Source organism: Balearica regulorum, chromosome 9 (genome assembly GCF_011004875.1).
Source record: "Balearica regulorum gibbericeps isolate bBalReg1 chromosome 9, bBalReg1.pri, whole genome shotgun sequence".
NCBI lineage: Eukaryota > Metazoa > Chordata > Aves > Gruiformes > Gruidae > Balearica > Balearica regulorum.
Genome location: NC_046192.1, coordinates 929,118 through 945,566, shown reverse-complemented (window position 1 = coordinate 945,566; position 16,449 = coordinate 929,118). Strand labels below are relative to the sequence as shown.

Here is a 16,449-nt window from a genome sequence, read left to right as displayed (position 1 = left end):
AAATCTCCAAGGGAGAAGATGTCAAAAGCAATGCAGAGTAATTACAAACAATACAACAAAAGAGGTAGCATGTGATGCTCCAAGACAAGACTGGTGTAACAAGACAGATTGAAGACAGTCGTGTCCCACTCTTGGTTTGCGTTATAAAAAAATCCTCGTTGAAAATGTCTGGAGACTCATTCCCAGTACACTGACTCCAAGCCTCCAGTGCTTTTGGTAGCTAGCTTACCCTCAGCCTCCCCACACCACCACCTTTTAATACCTGAAAAACCACCTTACTGGAGGAGATGAGACTTGATGCTTCATTATTCTGGAAAAGCGGGCAAACAGATATACACATGGTCCAGTTTTTAAGTGGAGATCGAAGGGCTGCTCATTTCATCAGATATTCCATTTTCTTGGACCAAACAGATTTTGGAGTACAAAAGCAGAATGAAATGTATGCATGGGTATTTTTCTTTCCCCCTTTCTCCCCACCCCCCCGCCTTTTTTTTTTTTTTTTTTTTAAAGGCTCCTGTTGAGCAATAGATTTCCTGTGATTAGCTCACTTAGTACTGATTATAGCTCACTTCCTCCCAGGGATTAGCTGAAAGCAGCTTTCTGACAAGTTTTTATTCAGATGGTGCTACCTAGCCACAGCTCACTTCCTGCCCCATCTCCACCAGCATGTTAGCTCAGAAGGTCATCAATTTGAAATTATTTCACCGCTGCAGAAAAATTCACAGAACCAGCAAATCTCAAACTGCCTCCTCCACGAAAAGCAAAACAAATAGTTTTGGATGTTTTGCCTTCCAACTTGAAACATTTGGATCCATTAGATTTATTCAATCAGGTCCAAAAAGGAGTCTTCCAGAACAATATGAGACTACCTACAGAGACTGAAAATACTTATCTCTTCATTTCAACTCTGAAAAGTTGTGCAAAAAGAAAAAACAAAAACAACACAGCAGCAGCAGACAAAGAATTACTTTCTTGCAGACTTGGCAAACGCAGTCTCAGATCTTCTGCCTGCCAAAAGAGGTCTTGTGCAAAAGCAAGAACAAGAGTAACCTTGATGATAGCCAGTAAAAGCCAGCAGGATAATCTGTTCCACCTACGGTTATTAAAAACACGTGCAGATGCTCTAACGCAACAGGCAGCACACAAAGCCTTCCCACCTCTAAAAAGGCAGGCACCAATCTCTATGGGACTGGCTGAAACATCTCTTTCCAGCTTTAGGGGGGGTCTCAGATAAACGTGTTTGGTCAATGCCAAAACACATACCTGCGAAAACTAACAGTTATTTTAATTTAACTTTCCTTTATGGGGAGGGGAGAGGAAACTAGACTAACTTAAGATACTCCAAGCAAGCACAGATCTCCCTACAAGCACAAGCGAGCAAGATGCCCCCTCCAAATAATGCAGTTGAGAAAACAGCTAAAAAATGGAAATAAAAACCATCTGAGCCCATCAAACATAAATTTTTCATTAAGATTTATGCACGTTAACCAAACTGACTGCTCAGCAAAGCTGACCCACTAATGGAGATGATAAATTGCGAGCATCTTTTCAAAATTAACAGCCACAAGTACTAATTTCCCTCCTTCAACCAGCAAGGCTACAACCATGAAGTTTATAATAAACAGGTCCTTTCTTGCGATCTTCCCTTTACTGCTACATGCGACAGAAGCAACACAGAATACTCCCACTCTAACTGTACTATAGGAGAACCTCAGTGTTTTGCAAAATCAGGCTGGATGACACCTATAACATACCCAGCTAAATTATTTCCATTTTGCCTTTTTTCCCCAACCTCTCAATTTCCTTATGATTTTTGCTGAGTCACACAAAGAGAAGGGAAAACATAGCACAGAGAGAAATAACTGCTGTTTCAGTCTCAAGTGAAGAAGAGAGTTGGGGAAAAATAAAAGAAGGAAAAAAAAAAAGCATAGTTGAACAGAAGAAATAAAGCAGACAGGAAACTGACTTTTGTTCAGAAGAAGGAATAGTCTCTCCAAAACTGTAATGAGATGTGCTTACCGTGAATCGAGTTATGGAAGACAAGTATCCTATTCAGGGGGTATTTGAAAGGGTTACTAAGGCTTCCCAGAGAAAAATGTTCTTCAAACGCACTGCCAAAGTACATTACAACCTAAAGCAATTCAGCAATTTACTCCTTAAGGCACTCTGCAGATGTGCAAAGTCTTGCACTGAAAATGAGCAACCAGTTGGCAAAAATGTCATTTTAGAAATAAAAACAGATCCTGGTCTTCTAAGAAGCAACCAGCAGTAGACACCACCTTCTCATCGCCCAGACGGCTGACACACAAACATATTTCAGTTCATACTTCTTCACCACATAGCGCTTACGGCTAAGTCATCCTCACCCCTCGTGTAGGCACAATAAAGTACAAGGTTCATGTAGTCATTGATAAAGATAAGTGAAGCAGATTACGCTTCTGAGATTCTGGCAGCCTTCCAAACTGGCAGATTAGACTCACAAAGTCTGTTTATATAGAAAGAAAGAAAAAAAAAAAAAACCAACACACCACCAAAAAACCCCCACAAAACAGCAATAGCAGAAACCTTGGTAAGGACAATTTTTTCTCCCAAATGTTCAGTTTTTAACTTTTTTAATTGGGAAGGGGGTGTAATTTCTGAATTATCAGAATGTTTTGTAATTGAAAAAGATACCAACAGGGAAAAAAAAAAATTAGAAGAGGCACAGACTAGAAACAAGGTGCACAAGACTCCTGGTAAAAGTCCATTAATGCATAGAAAATTTAGGCAAATTAACAATACTTGACTTCACCATATACTGCAGCCACCTGCGAGTCTTGTGATACATCTCCACTTTCTCCCTTTAAACCATGCACAGCAATCAGCTCCCACCTGAATTGTCATTTCTGCTTCATAAAATAAATCTGGCGCTATTGAACCATGGTGGCATATTTTACCACCAGTGAACTAGAAAACTCTTCTCTGCTTTATCACCTCTGAAACAGCTCCAACATCACAGGCGACAGTACCAGACAGGCCTCAGAAGTGACTTCCCAACTGCCTTTATTTCCCACTTCCCCTAAGTTTGGCAGGAAAACTCGCTCGGCAAGGCTACGACGTCGTTATTGCCGGCTGATGACGGCAGTGTGCAGAAATGAGCCAGAGGGCTGAGCCAAAAGCCGCGGGTACCCATTCCCGCCTTGCTCTGAGAGGCAGCCCTTGCAGGTCCACAGAGCTCAACAGAGGAGGAATTAAACCCAGAGGGATGGATTTCCACCCTCTGCCACAGGGCTGGGTAGTTGCCGCCTACCAGCTGAATTCAGGCCACGCTTCGTTTTATACAGCCCACAGCCACAGTTTTTCCTTCAATGAACCATTGTGTAACGATGCATAATGATAACATGTGCTCAAAGGTGTTTGGAAAAAACCTATTCAACCCTCAAGAAGGAAATTACTTACCCCTGCTCTACCGACTGAAAAACCTTGAGTCAACTACAGACAGACAAGCCAGCCTGCAGCGTGCACATCGCATGCAAATCCATGATTCAAGGTGTTTGTGCTTACTCATATTTCACTAACTAGAAGACACTTTTGAGCCTTTATTTTCATGAGCTGAGGTTTTCGAAAGATCAAAGGAGAATGAGGAAAAGGGCAACTAGGGGGGAAAGTTTACAAGGAAAAAACCATAAAAATCTGCATCTCATCGTTGAGATTCTCTGCATCTCATCATTGAGATGCTCTCTTAATTAAATCTGGCATTTACAGGCAGGGAGGGATCACACATTCCAGAGCAAAAGTTATTTGAATAAAGGCTATCCTGCACAAGGTACCTATACAGCTCAGTGCACTTTTAGATTTCTAACAGCATTCACAGCTGTTTAGCCTAGACAATCACCACTCAATAGAGCAATGATACAGCTCTAAAAATGTCAGGCTACTGGTGTTGTGTGGAGAGATCACCAGTAACTCTAATAGAAAACAAAGGCTTTTTTTTTTTTTTAAACCTCTGGAAATATTATTGGGCAGCAGCAAGACAAGGCTGTGGGTTACCCATCCAAATTAGAGATCCAGGCTAACTGGAAAGAGAAGAGGAAACACGCAGTGTGTACCAGGATGGCAAAAAAAAATAAATAAAAGAAAGAATCCAAGATTACAGGATCCATCACTCCCTCATCACACTGGTAGAGTTGTCAGCTACGGAAAAAATAAATAATAAGGGAAAAGAAGAGAGAAATAGCTCCCTCCAGAAAAACTACCTTTTCCATATACAGTCAGGATAGAGCTCGTTGTTTCTCTCTAGCGGCTGGCCAAAGCTTGCTCCAACTCCAGTTACTTGTAACAGATAGTGGGAACTTAGGCTCAGCTCAACAGCCCTGGGGGCCAAACCCTTGACTCTTCTTGCAGCGCTGTAAAACAGTACCAGCCTGGCACAAAATGCCACAATGGGAAATTCTGCCCCTTCCGAGTTGGTTTTCCCAGCCACAGTACGCACCAGTGGAGACCAGTACAGCCCTGCCACCCAGATGATCACAACCACTTGGAACAGTTCACCAGTTTGCCAAAACCCTACGTGAATGGACCCAAGCTGAAAATGCTTACTTCTTCATATCCACACTGAGTGTAAATTCACCCACCTCCAAGAAATCAAATGTAGGATTTCTAAGTACAAAAAGCACTTGAGCATGGCAGCAGGCCGTTCAAAATAAATAAACAAGCAGAGATGGCTTGAGTGGACGTAACTTATTTTCTAAGCATATTCTACCAGCACCATACAGAAATCAAGAGATCATTTCTCTTGAGAGAATTATATTCCATTTGTCCCATGACAGACAAGCACAATGACTTCTTCAAACACTCAGACTCCTACATGGGACGTGTTCCCTGCAGCATCCCACTTCTGCACCAGCCAAGTTCACTTGCTGCTAGCTGGGAAAGCTCTTGGCTAGTACACACAAATTCTACAAGCCTTAAGCCCTCTTAGAAACACACGTAGCTTCTAGACTTCACTGCCGCCAGAATAACCTACAAACGTAAATCAGTGCAGCGTTTCCAAGGCTGCAGAGAGCACTGCTGCTACGAACGGTTTTGCCAAGGTCTGGCTCTTGCCCCTAACCGGGGGTCCTGCCCACATCAGCAAAACCGACAGTCCCCCACCAGAGCCAGACTGTGCTTTTGGTAACAGGAAAAGTACAAAGCAGGGTTTATTGCTGCAGTTACTTGGAGGAAAACTGGGAACAGGGGATAACAGCAAACTAGCTGCCCAGCAAGCAATAGCCAGCAGTAGATCTTGATGGGGAAGCAGGGTGTCCTACAAGTTCAGAAGTGAGGCTGTCAATTTATTAAAATAAAAAAAAAAAAGAGAAAGCAACAAACTCAGCAAGGGTCACCCCAATGTATGTCTATGAACAGCAGCTCTGGACTGCAGGATGGCATCAGGTCTTAGTAAAATACTCCCCAGAGCTCAGCAACGAAGCCTCACCAACACTACTCTGCCCACAGCTAGCTTGTACAAGTGTTTCAAGATTGTCCCGTTGAGAGAGAACTTCATTAGACTGCTGAAGTTTAAAGTTTTACAAATTTTATACAGAGAGACAAGTGATTAGCAGTTAACTATTTCTCATGGCATATTTAACCCCACTAGATAAAGATACCTAGATGGGGCATACAACCAAATTCTGCAGTCTTTGCACGACATCATAGCCCATCCTTTCCCAGCAATAAATAGTACAAAAAAAGCACAAACTGTAGCTGTCACAACTCAAATCACCATGAATTTTCAAAATCTCTACGCACAGAAAATTTTGGACATGAAGACCTGTGTTCGTCAACAGAAAAAAAAAAGTGAACAGTAGTACCTAAAACACCACAGGAAAAAGTGAGCGAGGCCTACTGGTGTTCACACTCCAGTACTCATTTTGTGACACTACCCTGGTTTGCCTTGCATGCCGTTACAGGTTTTCTACTTGAAAATTACTTGCACACATACAAGCAACATATTAACGTATGGTTTGATGCAGCAAATCCCTGAAATCTGGGGAAACGTTCTTCTACATCTTTCAGGGAGCCAAAGCACTCATTCAGAACCGGGAAAGAACAACTTACATTCAAAAAAGTGGATACCAGAATGAGGTTTTTAACTAATTTTCTAATTTTTTTCTTTAAGGAATTCCTAGTAAAACTACTTCTCTCACTCTTCTCACTCATAAACAGGTTTTTATCTAAAATGGCAAAGAAATGAATCCAAACCAACTAGAACTGTGTGCACAAGCTACAAATCAAAATATATTTAAAAAAACAGCCAAAAAAGCTGAAAATTGTCTCATAATTCAAAACCAACGCATCTTTATTCCTCATATGCTGATGTGGAAACTAATTTTTGCCAAGCCTACAAGACAACTTTAGGAGCCAGTAAGCAGAGAAAAAAATTAAAAAAAAAAGATAAAACCCCAAGCTCTTCTGTGTATTATTACTACTACATATGCTTCTTACAGCTCACAAATCAAATCTATGATAAAAATATCATATATACATATAAATAAATGTACAATGGTTTAAACGCCAATTGTGAACGGTCAAACAAATTTATCAAATTTTCAAAGTGATGTAGTACATCCTCCATTTACATGAACACACTTCACAGAAATGACTATTCTATCCCTGCTTTACTGACAGGACACCAATTATCTCTAGCCATCTACAACTGTTTATATAGGATGCTACAGCATCAGGACCACAAGAATAGATTTTACAGCTCAAGAAAATAATTTTATATTTTTATTTTTTAAAAAGTAAGAACACAGTTACGAACTGAATAGACAAAAGGACTGTGGAAATGACAACACAGGATAACCAGCACTCTGTGAAGCAGAAGAGCTTCCAAAGGAAGACGTCAAGTTAAAATAATATTTAAACAGTTGACAAAACATAATATTGAACTCAGAAATCTGCAAAAGGCTTTAAAAAACGTATATCATTGTATAAATTATGACAGCAGTTTAACACAGAAGCGTATATAAGAGAGCAAACATCATGTGAAAGGTCTCTATCGCTGGTGACGGTTGTCTTTGGGCATCTATCTATCAGGTTGCTGAACAATTTATGCAAGATGTTAAGCAACTGTAAATGTGATCCTATTGAACTTATTATTCAAAGTGTTTCCTTAGGGTCTTTTACGCTATTTCAGCTGTCGCAGCTAAGCTGTAAGGCCCAGGCTGTCTAGGCAAGGATGCTGCAGTACTGTAGCACTTAGGTTTAAAATTAAGTAGCCATTCCAGCTCCACATATATTAACTATGTACCTGTTCAATAAAGAATGAGTGAAATTCTTATGGGCAGAATGATAAGGTTTCAGTTAAATACTACAGAGCAAGAGTAAAGCTTCAGAAAATGGATTTTTGTGAGGCTTAGGCATTTACAAATGAAAAGGATACAGTTCTCAAACCTAGCTCTACCTTGCCTTGCCTCCAATAACAGTTGTACAATTATAAAGCAGCTGAAGATGTCTGTAAGGATGAGACTGAACTCACATAAAACAGACCTCAAAGACTAAGGTCTAAGCTCTACCATCTACAAAACACAAAAACTCATGCATGAAATGGAGGTGTCCATCCACGAGGTCCTCACATACATGCATACCACCCCAATAAAAAATTAAAGCTACTTACTCTATAGAAATAAGAGATACCCCACTTGTCTGAGGGGCTCTAATTCCATTGCAAGGGGCACATGATAATAATCTATGAAAAACCAGAAGAAAGCCATCGCTCGTGCTGTGCCATCAACACAAGAACTGGAGACTTGCATTACAGCATTACCTTAATTTTCAACACTAGCTGAGCCCTAAATCACCAGGTGAAGACTCTGTTGTCTCCTTCATCTAGAGGTGCTGCAAAACCAGGGTACTGCAGACAGCAGCTGAAGCAAGTCCTGGGCCACATCCCAGCTCCAAAAAGCCATTTCAGAGCATCCTTACACTAGAAGCCAATATCTATCAAGAAGAGACTGCAGTCAGTACCTTAGGCGAGACACATCAACAGCCTGACCCAGGCACAACATTTTTATGCCTTCCACATCGTCATCTTAGTTTACCATACTAGTAGCTGCCACTAGTGAGTCCAAACATAGGGCATAAAACATTTTTGTTGCAACAAATCAGCCTGGAAGACTTTCAAATTCTGTGAGTATGACAATACAAACACTTAATACAAAAAAGTCCTCCTCTCACTAAATTTATTTTAACTATGGAAAAAAGTTAACCCTGATATAATACCTTTAGAAGCGGTCAACCTTCCAAGAGCTTGTCATCTAAAGGAAAACTTTCTCAGGTTCTTTCAATTCTGTTAAGAAAACAGGAAGCGAATTTCAGTAAGTCATTTCAAAAGAGTAAAATAGAGATAAAGATCTCTATTAAACTTGGTAACAAAGAGAGAACCCACAAAATAGCAGTTTGAGCAGTCACTTGCCACCAAGCAGTCTATCGCTGGAAAAGGACCCATCATTCACTGTTGACCAGGTACATATGAACACATAGGCAGTACGTGTGAAGCCAGAAAGAAAGCACTGATGATACCCGTACCTTATTTAAGCAATTAAAAATATAAACAAGAGAAAGGGACAATTAAGACCCCAAATGTTGAGGATTACTGACAAGTTATTTGACAAAATGACAAAAGCATTAAGGGTTGGGAAGAGAAAGCTGTTTAAGTAGCGTAGGAAACACAATCTCTCTCGTTAATCAGAGTGACTTGGAACAAGAGTTACATCTATTTTCAATCCTGACCAAGATCCTCGAGACAAAGAGATTTCTCTAGTTAAGATGCAGTTTTAAATTTAGAAAGCTAGCATCTCACTTTGGCCCGTGGGCTCTGGAAGGGCTGAGGAAGTAAAGCACAACCATCACCAGTCACTCAGCCAAATAAGACGTGGTAGAAGAGCCCTGTCAAAGACTAACTTCCCAAGACTTTCAATACCAGGGCAAAGATGATCCCCAACAAGTTGTGTTTAAAGTGTTAGAAGATAAAAAACCAGTGACAGCCATGTGTCTAACAAGTATCTCTTAGCTGCAACGAGGGAACGGAAAAAAAAATTATTTAAACCCTGTTAGTGTTAATACAAATTTTGTTTAGCTGGAGTAACAAAATCATCACTACCATGAATTAAACAACATTAAAAATAATTTCATCCTGGTATTTTCACTTATCCTTCATTCTTGTGGTTTATTCCCCAACCCTTCTTTCTAATTTATTTTTTTTATGACACTAAAACTTTATTACGTTACATGCTCCAAGCTCTAGAAACGTTGCTGTGGATGTGCTAACATATAGGTTTACCAGGTGTCCTAACTCCGTCCACAAGTAATACTCGATCCAGTTTTACCAAGCATGAGTACGTTTGCTTGTGCTGCAAAAAGACTGTAAGACTTTCCAGCGTACACACAAGCAGCCAAGGAGAATGAGAATTGTGCCTCTCAGAAGTAAAATATTCTACAATGGGATAATTATTAATAAGAAAATAAAAGACATCACAACCACACACTAAAACACATAGGCCTGCTTGTGAAGAAAGCATCCAAACCAGCTGTACTGAACTATACTGAATTTTTATTTTCCAACAGCTACCTGGGAAAATAATGTTATATCTAAAAAATCTCAACAAGGATCCTCTCTAAAACAAAAAAAAAACAAGCAAAAAAACAACCCACAAACAAAATCCCTATGACCAAATAGTACTATACCACATATATAAAATCCGTGCAAGTGAGTCCAGAAGGGCTGGAAAGAAAAAGTAGCACTCACAAAAGCAATGAGTCACCGGTGCTGCCAACACATACTTTGGTTACTGCGAAACAGTCCTCATCCCACCGCTCTGCCACATACTTTGCAACATGCCAGAAACAAAAATCAGAAGGAGGTACTTGCATGAATTTCCTGACTGCGGCAGCCCAGGCTCCCTTTACCACAAGGAATTAATTTGTAAGCTTGGACATTAATATCAAAGAGCCTTAGCATGTTAGCACCAGATTAAAATTAACTCTTCTTGTTGCTAAATGTCTTTGAAAATCCTGGACTTCACTTGCAGCCTTGAGCAGAAAAAGCAAAAAGAGACAAGCAGAAAAAGTTTTACTAAGTATTTCACACTTGGTTATCATGTCTCAACTCTGAAAATTAAACACTTCACATAATTCATTTTTGTAATTGTGACAGCTAGCATTTCACACATTGAAAAAAGGCCCCTTTCAACGTAACAAATCATTTCACAACATTAGAAACCTATTTTTTATGCCATAGAAAATGATGCTACTATTTTGTGAAGAGATCTACAAATAAATACCCATTTGTTCATTCTGTGTTTGATCTGAAGTGACATTCCCAAAAGCTCAGAAATACATGTGACAAAGGCAGAAGAGCCAAAAGTCAGACACACAGCTCCCCAGCTATTACAAACCGGGCCATCGGCATCAGATCATCAAGCAAAATTTGCAAGGCAAGTTTAACATCACTGATTCCTTTTCCATCAATTTAGTTCCCTGATGCAGACCACTGCAGATGCAGAGATGCCACAGCACTAGCTTGGAGTGGGTAGATAAAATTGTTTTGGGGCCAGGGGAAAGCAAGACCCTCTCCTTTCCCCCCTCCAACCCAAACGGCTGGTTCTCACATTTAGCTCTGTGTAAAATCAGGCAGCACCCTTATAGTCAAGTATTTCTGATCTAAAACAGTAGCAGCAGGTGGGCTTAACAGCCTGGTAAAAACCTCAAGCACTCGGAGCTTTTAACACTAGTATAAAACATCAAGTATTTCATGAACCACAGTCAACCTGTTCGCCCAAGGCAAGCAAACATGGTAACAGCCATCCGAGATCACGTAGGAAGTCAGCCAGGTTCAGAAAAAGACTCAACTAAGACCCAAACCCTTTGAAGCTGCCCAAGCTGCCCACCAATCTCATTGCTACGTTCTGTATTCCCAAACTACATGAGCTGCAAAACTAATCACATCTTTTTATGCCACCAAGTAGCAGCTGTTGAACTAGGAAGCATCTCTCTGCACGCTCACAGTGCACCAACACAGTGGTAGGAAAACTGCCTTAGCGTGCACATTTAGAGTAACGTTTCCATGTGAATTAGCCAAGAAGAGCTCACGGACACGTAGCTGGGACTCTGTATGGATGATTGTTCTCACCCTTTGGTCCTTTCTCCTCCAGCACCTTCAGAGTGTTTGCTGCTAGCATTTTAGGAACCCTCCGGGCTGTCGGACTGATGTGACCTGCCCGTAGCAGGAGAGGGAGATCCTTTCCATGAGAGACCCTTTTCAGCAGCACCTTGAATTGGGCCAGAAATTGTTTCTCCTCAATTCTGATATCCTGAATCCTGGCAAAAAGGTAAAAAATGTTTAATTCCTTGTCTTATGAATTCCTGATTGGTCAAACAGTTTAAAACGAAGAAAAAAGTTGAGACTCTTACAGCTTCTGTCTGACCTCTGGGTAAGTGAGGCCCAAATCCCCTTTTGCAGTAGACAGGCTTAGGCAAAAGATATTTTCATTTTCCTTTCTCCAGGTTCTCACTTTATCAGAGACCTTTTCAAAAGGAAAGGGCTTAAACATTCATAGGTGATTTTATAAAGCATCCTCCTGAAACCGTCTTTTCTCTCTCTTGTCCAAGAGATACCTCTCTTAGTTAAAGTAGTTCTAGAATGATTGTAAATAAAGAACCAACACAGCTTAGTGTAGAAAGTATTACACTTGTTTCTAAAATAGACCCCATGCTATTGGATAAAACTCTAACTTCAGTCATTAAAGAAGCAATGGGAAAGCCTACCTACGCTGACAGGTACAAACTCCTGTGGGTATACACTGAGTCAAACATCCAGCACCTGAACAGGAAGCAGAAAACTTCAGGAGGAAAAAAAAAAAAAAAGCAGAAGTTGAATTGTAAAGACTTTCTAGTGTATTTCCATCCCTTAATACATCTGCCAGCTGCCTTCTTTCTGGATCACATTATGCTAAATCCTTTTCTTAACACATACACCACTTTTAAATCACACTCACTGTTGCCATAACATGTGGGTGCCTCCCCATAGCTGCTTTTCTTTGAAATGAAACTATAGAATCAGAAAGAATTAAACCTGTCTTATCAAAATAACTCCTTTAAAGATAGGAAACAATTTTTGCTAATTGGCAGAGAGAACAGCCCTGACCAAAGATTCAAATATAGTCCAGTTGTCAGTAACAGGTAACCACCTATCTTCCAGGACAACAGCCAGTATCTCAGTAACAAATTAATTCTGTTGAAGCGTACAACTTTGGGAAAACTTATCATTGCCAGAGCTACCCCAACACCAGTGCTGGGCTTAGATCTTTTGGGAAATGACAACCTGGCCCATCTGTTATACAAAGCACCCAATACTTTCCAAGAGTCTTAAAAATAATTTATTTCCCTAGTAAGGTGTGTTCATTAAAACAATACTAAGCACCAGTACATCATTAGCAGCTGAAGTGAAGATTTTTAAAAGAGTTTTGAAATTTATGAAACAAGGTTAGATACATCCATTTGAGAATTTCAAAATCCATTTGTCTTGCCTGAAAAAAAAAAGAAGCCTCACCAATTTCTTTTAATATACCATAACCTCAGCCCTTCGAAAGCATAAGAATTCATTTTGTGAATTCACAGATAGTGTGTCTAGTCACCCCAAATTTATCTAAACAGCAAAACCAAAACTCCTGTCAATTTTAAGGCATGTTCCTAACATTTACATCTCTGCCTGCCTGCCTGCCAGGTGAGACATTTTCAAAGCCTGATTAATCCCCATTCACAGCTGGGAAAATAGAAAGAAGCTGAGAAAAACAGAAAGAATGATTGACTTAAAAAAACTGGCAAGTCAGATACAGAATTGGGACCAAAACCAGTGTTTCCAGCTCTCGGTGACAGACACTGTCCACTACATCAGTCCAAATACAAGCACTAAAGCATGTATTTTCCACTTAGAATAAGGCACAACTTTAGATAAAATCATGCTCTGAGATCTGACAAACCTTGAATATAAACAGTGAGCTCAGTTTACACTTCACAATCTGGGCTCTGTTAGGTAGGTCACTAGGAGATCTCCTGAAAACATCCTCCACCTCCTACCACCTGCATTTAAATACAAATAAGAGCTTTCTAAAAATTCTTACAACATAGCAACCTCAAGACACCCTAATTCCAAACAGCAAAGCACAGTAAGAATCCTCAGGCCTTCAGGGAATGCTGCAGTGCTTCCTTGCTAAAAGACACTAGCTGCATCCTCCTGCCTTTAAAATCGGCCTTGCCGGAGGGCTCCTTGCCCTTTGCCACAAGGCAAGCACCCTGGGCTCCTCTCCTCTTCCTCGCCTACTGTCCCCCTTTACAAGCACAGCTGTCCTCACACCACGCCACGTCAAGAGTGGCAAAAGATATTTTCATTTTCCTTTCTCCAGGTTCTCACTTTATCAGAGACCTTTTCAAAAGGAAAGGGCTTAAACATTCATAGGTGATTTTATAAAGCATCCTCCTGAAACAGTCTTTTCTCTCTCTTGTCCAAGAGATGCACGCATCCCTTCCCCTAAGGCCTCGCCATGCCAGAAAGCCAGAGAAAACACCGATTTTTGTCTAATGTAAAGTCTTGCAAATACTGAAGGCTTGCAGGAGATGCAGCCTCCTCCACAGCACTTCCCTGCTCAAATTGACATTGTTGAGATGCAGAATCAATAACGCAGGGACTGTCTTGTTTCTCAGAGACAACCTGGTAGCTCAGGCTGGCACTCAAGTGCCTGGAGTGATTAGTTATCTTTAGCACAGGGCAAGTGGTAACCTCAGCGTTCGCAACGTTAAACTTCACTGGAAAAGTAGGTTTGGTTGTTGTTACTACCACAGCAGGCACAGAAACCTCTCCAAGACGACATCATGCAATTGCGAAGCTCTCGTAAAGTTTTCATCCAGACAGTCAAATTTGATTTAGAAAGAAGGTGCCCTTCCTTGGAAAACTAAAAATTGAGCTTTCCTGCAGCCTTTCTGAATCTCTCTCCCAGTCCAAGAGAGCCCCTCTGCTTTGACAAGAACAGAGCAGAACTGATCGCAGCAACTACATTTCTAGAAAAAGAAGGGAAAGCTCCACAACCGCCTTCTTTTTGGCAACTCAGTTGCACCTTTTCCAAACTGCCAGCAGAAATAGGATTCATTAGGCTGCATCCTAATGTGTGATGCCTGGCTGCTGAAGACCTCTCCTTCCCCTTGCTCTCCCCATCGCCATGCCTTTGCTACCTTCTCCTCCCGGATGCTTCGGTGAATCAACTTACTTTCAAATCTTTCTGCCTGTGTCTCAGTTTCTGACCCAGAACTTGCACCTTTGCTCACGTTATCACTGGGCCTGGTCATGTAGAACAGCGTCTCTCTACCCAGGGATTGTTTTCAGAACAAATAGCTTTTTCTTTGTTGTGGCTGCCACACAGACATGGCAATAAATGTGCATGTTGTAAGGAACAAGGCTATACTGGCACAAAACTTGCAGGGAAGTTCAGTGCCTCAGAAACCTCCTAATGCAGAAACAGATAAAAGGTAGAAGAGAGGGAAAAAACAAACAAACAACAAGACTGATGCAAGAACTCTGAAGCAGAAGTATCTTGTACTAGTAAAACACATAGACCTAGATTCCAGATCCCTACAACTTTTCATACCATCAGAAGAACAAAATCTGCAGCATCAATACCCTGAACACTTACCCTAAAGTTATTTAGAAACCAAAGGCGCTTGAATTATTTTCTCTTTTGAGCATAACCAAAAGACTGACTGAAAAAACACAAGCATGCATGAGTTTTCAGAAGGATACATTTTAAAATAAGCACAAGATTAGAGCTGCCATACATGGTCAAAGCATTCACCCATCCACTCCAGCATCCATCACAGGGAGGGAACACGAGCAGGTGCCTCCGGAAAGAAACCCCTCCAGTTGGGACAAACGTCCAGGTTGGAACTCGGTACAAATTTCATCCTGGTAAATCAGCCTCTGACAAGCTGCCACACCGCAGCTCAGAGAGCGCATGCCTTGGATGCACCAAAACACGTTGCACTGCATTCAAAGGTGCAAGATACTTAGAAGCGTTATTCCCCATTTTATAGCCCAACATTTTTGTTTTAACAGGTATGTCTGCACAAAGCCAAGTGAAATTCCACATACAACTTCAACAACACAGAAGATTTGAGTTACGCTTTCTCAAGCATTGTTGTTCTGGCCTCAAGAACTGAAATATCCAACCAGTGAACTTTAAAGAAGGCTTTTCCTTCCTCCAAAACAGTACTCAGTGAATTTTTATTAAAGTGCTCCTATTATCTTAATGATTCTAGTCAAAAACTAGTAACACCTTTAAAGGCTTTGCATTTTTACGTTTCTACGTTGCTTCTATTTCGGTCCATTAGTCCGTAATAATAAAATGACTAATTCGTCATTTCTCTGGTAACATAAAACTGGAACAGCTCATTTGCTCACACACGGATATTTATTAACCTGCCTCCACGGTATCTCTGCAAGTTAAATTATCTCCTAAATGAGGAAACTGAATCAGAAAGCAGCCAGTCCCCTGTTTTTTAGGGAGAGCTCACATTGTGAGGACACTCCACATTGGAAAGCAGATTCTAGACCTTCACAAGAGCGAGTCCACTTTTTTAAGTATAAAAACCACCCATAAAAAGACAAAAACAGAGGAAGACAGAAATAAGAAGATAAAGAACCCCACAATACGCCATGTTGGAATTGCACCTAACATTGCAATTATTGCAAGACTTTCAAAATAATGATTATTAACATGCCACGCTATCTGGACTGTCTTCACTCACCGTAAGGCAGCACGTGAACCGGTTTATTTTGGCTAGAGGCAAAGTGCAACACTGCTCCTTGAAAGCCAGCTGGTGAACTCTCTGCTCCCAAACAAACCTTTGGGCAGCTGCTTGCACGAACCAGGCTAAAACCAACTTTATCCTCCCTGCTCCCTGGCCATCAACCAACTAAACCATCCTGCATGGCTTTGACAGAATAAATACAAAAAGCGGTAACAAAAACAAAGCAGAAGACACAGAGAGGAGAAAAAAACAAGCAGGTGAGGTGCACAAAGAGCAACAGTTTTTAACCGGCACGGAAAGCCGCGGGCTGATGGCAACTCGGGCATCGCAGGCTGCAAAGGCCCGATGCATTTACCAACCTGCCGCGATACCTGCATCGCCTGCACCCGCTGCGCGGGCCGGGGAGGGCTCCGCGCTCCGGTTCTGTATTTAAACAGATTTCTTTTTTTTCCGTAAGGACTTCTACCAGCAATATCCACACCGATGTTTCCCCCCCCCCCCCCCCCACAAGATTAATGAGGTTTTAATCAATTCCCCAAGGATTCAGAGACCCCCAGGGCGGCGATGTCCCCTCTGGGGTCGGGGGGGGGGGGGGGGGGGGGGGGGGGGGTGGGTGTCCCGGGAGCG

General features: G+C 41.3%; 1 protein-coding gene across 6 annotated transcripts in view; it reads right to left on the bottom strand.

Annotated features, from left to right (window-relative positions):
- Window positions 1–16,449, bottom strand: part of PAK2 (p21 (RAC1) activated kinase 2) — a 47,442-nt gene that overhangs the window by 30,578 nt on the left and 415 nt on the right. The window contains exons 2-3 of one of the 6 annotated variants that reach the window (XM_075760696.1): window positions 11,156–11,343; window positions 8,248–8,314 (exon numbers count right to left, since the gene is read on the bottom strand). The exons of 1 other annotated variant lie outside the window; for it this stretch is intronic. The gene's annotated coding sequence lies outside the window, so the exon portion shown is untranslated. Of the gene's footprint in view, window positions 1–279; window positions 421–2,019; window positions 2,040–8,247; window positions 8,315–11,155; window positions 11,344–16,449 lie in introns of those variants that run through there. 4 more of the 6 variants (XM_075760697.1, XM_075760695.1, XM_075760700.1 and 1 more) reach the window with 4 other exon arrangements.